Genomic DNA, 2769 nt, shown 5'->3' with positions numbered 1-2769 from the left:
CCTTCTGCGCCTTTGCTGCAATCTTCTTCTTTTATGCCCGCTCCTGCCGGCTGCTGATTGGCTAATTGTGCAGGGCGGCCATTGCAATGTGCTCCTCAGCCATTATCCCCTTCAGGGAAGAGATCAGCACCCCCCCCCCCCCCCCCCACCTCTTCACACACACACTGAATAGGACTCCACCTGCACTGGCAGAACAGATGGGTGCAGCACTTGTCCCTTTCCTACCCCCCCACCCCACCCCCACATTTCTGCATCTTCCACCAAAGCCACCAAATACTATTTTTGTTAGAAAAAAGTGAATGGCACCTGAAACAAAAGCATGGAGATGTTAGCCAGAGATGTGGCGTGCGAGGCAGATGGCCACATTCTAGGGGGGGGGGGGGGGCAGTCAGGTGCAGACGTAGGAATAACAAATTAGAAAACCCCTCCTCAAAATCATCCATGAGAGAACTCCCGTGTGTGTGTGTGTGTTTACTTAACGACATCCCAGCATGCCCTTCCTGAGGAGTTGTGGTGGCGGTCCGCCCACCTCTCAGCGCAGAGTGTGACATGCTGCTTGGGTTCATCTATAATGCATCCCCCTGCCCCGAGACATCATGTGTGGCAAATGACCTATTTCTGGGCAGACCCTCCTCATAGGGCGCTGACCTGGGGGCGGGTGCTCAGGAGGATGTAAATCACTGGATGTTGTTGTTTTTTCAACTTCCGCCAAGGAGGTTATTGGCACTTCATGGTTTGGTAATTAGCACAAAAAACAAAAAGAAAAAACCTTACTGATTACTACAGTGTAGTGTTGTCCCCACACCAATATTGTGGTACCGGTACCAAAATGAATTTGGATGCTTTTGTAAATAACTTGTTCATTTACTGTTAATATCTGCTTATCTGCTGTGTTAAAATGTTCTATCCACACTTCAGTCTGATACCAAGTACTTACAGGATCATACTTTGGTCATATTCAAAGTCTTCATGTGTTCAGGGACATATTTACTGACTTTATAAACATTATATACATTTTAAAAAAGGGAAAAAAAATTGTGACAATAAAAAATAACGTAATCATAGTAGTATTGACGAGGTACTCTCTTGTACTTGGTATCATTACAGTGGATGTCAGGTATAGATCCACCCATGGTGTTTGTTTACATTGTGACGCTGGTGAGCTACAGTGTGTAGTGAAGCATGTTTAGCTATTCCTCGTCCTCCAGTGATAATGGTACTTGTAAGGAACTTACTTTATTTGTCACCATGGAGACCAGGATTAGTGATTTAGAAGTAGCTAAAACACTGTGGAGGGATGTTAGCTGCATGTCTTAAAGCAGCTCTTCCTGAGGGTGTTTCAGTGTTAGAACTTCACTTTTATCTTGACTTTTTACACCAAAATGCGTCCATTCTCCCTTTTCTATTTAATAATAGTTCACCCTTATACAATATCCTACCTTAATCCCCTACTGTACAATACTACCTTCGAGTGCAATACACTGATTATTTATGACAATCAGTCATTATTTATTACTTCGGTACTCTTGTCTTATTCTGTATATTGTACATTATTTTGTATTTCTATGGTGTTTTGTATATTGTACAGGATTGCTTATTATTTTTATTGGATAGTAGTCTGTTTATTTAAATTGTTGTTTTTCCTTTATTACCTCTTTTGTTATTTATTTCTACCCCATATTTGTTCCCACTACCGCACCTTAAGTTGGAGTACTTAATCTCGTTATATGCGAATATAACGACAATAAAGTCCATTCTATTCTTTCTGTCTCCACACTGTGTCTGCTTGGAAGTACTCTGTGTGTGTGCGCTGCCCAACATGCTCCTGTTTTTGTAAACCAGCAATGACACAACATTAAACATTGGGGGGACTCGTACTTTTTAGAGGCAGTATAGTACTGAATATGATTCATTAGTATCGTGGTACTAAACTAAAACTGGTATTAATTTAAATGGTAAATGGGTTGTACTTGTATAGCGCTTTTCTACCTTTTTTTTAAGGAACTCAAAGCACTTTGTAACTATTTCCACATTCACACACACATTCACACACTGATGGAGGGAGCTGCCATGCAAGGCCCTAACCACCACCCATCAGGAGCAAGGGTGAAGTGTCTTGCTCAAGGACACAACGGACGTGACTAGGATGATAGAAGGTGGGGATTGAACAAGGAACCCTCAGGTTGCTGGCACGGCCACTCTCCCAACTTCGCCACGCCGTCCCCGTTTAAGTCGTAATGCGTGGCGATCGACTGACCGGTAGCTTGCAATCAATGTAACGGGCACCAGTTTAGTTGAGTTTGTTCTTAGTGATTGTTTCCTTGCCAAATGTTTGAGTCTGCAACCACACGCAAAGTCAAAGTTTACCCGGTAGTACAGAATTTGGTGGCTAACTATAGAATCTGTACCCAGTCCTAGTTGTAAGGATTTTTACTCGCACTAAAATCCCTCCAAAAAGGAAAATGTGTTTTTAAAAAAATGATGAACAACAAAAAGATATACATTTTAAAATAGATGATTCTTCTGTTTGTGAAAATGACCACTTTTTACCAGTTGATTCCCATTAAATTCCCATGAATTGTCTAAAATAACATTTGAAAGATTCCTTACCTCAACGTTGTTGCTGAGCTGCTTCACATCGACATAAGTGGTTGTCAACGTACTCTAGGCGGATGTCAACATAACCAGAACTGAAAAGAGCCGTTGCTGTACTTGTGACTTTTGGCATCTGACGTCATTCACTTCCATTTGTCTTAGTTGCCTAGGTAG

Source organism: Nerophis ophidion, linkage group LG07 (assembly GCF_033978795.1).
Source record: "Nerophis ophidion isolate RoL-2023_Sa linkage group LG07, RoL_Noph_v1.0, whole genome shotgun sequence".
NCBI lineage: Eukaryota > Metazoa > Chordata > Actinopteri > Syngnathiformes > Syngnathidae > Nerophis > Nerophis ophidion.
Note: the sequence above shows the minus strand (reverse complement) of the source record.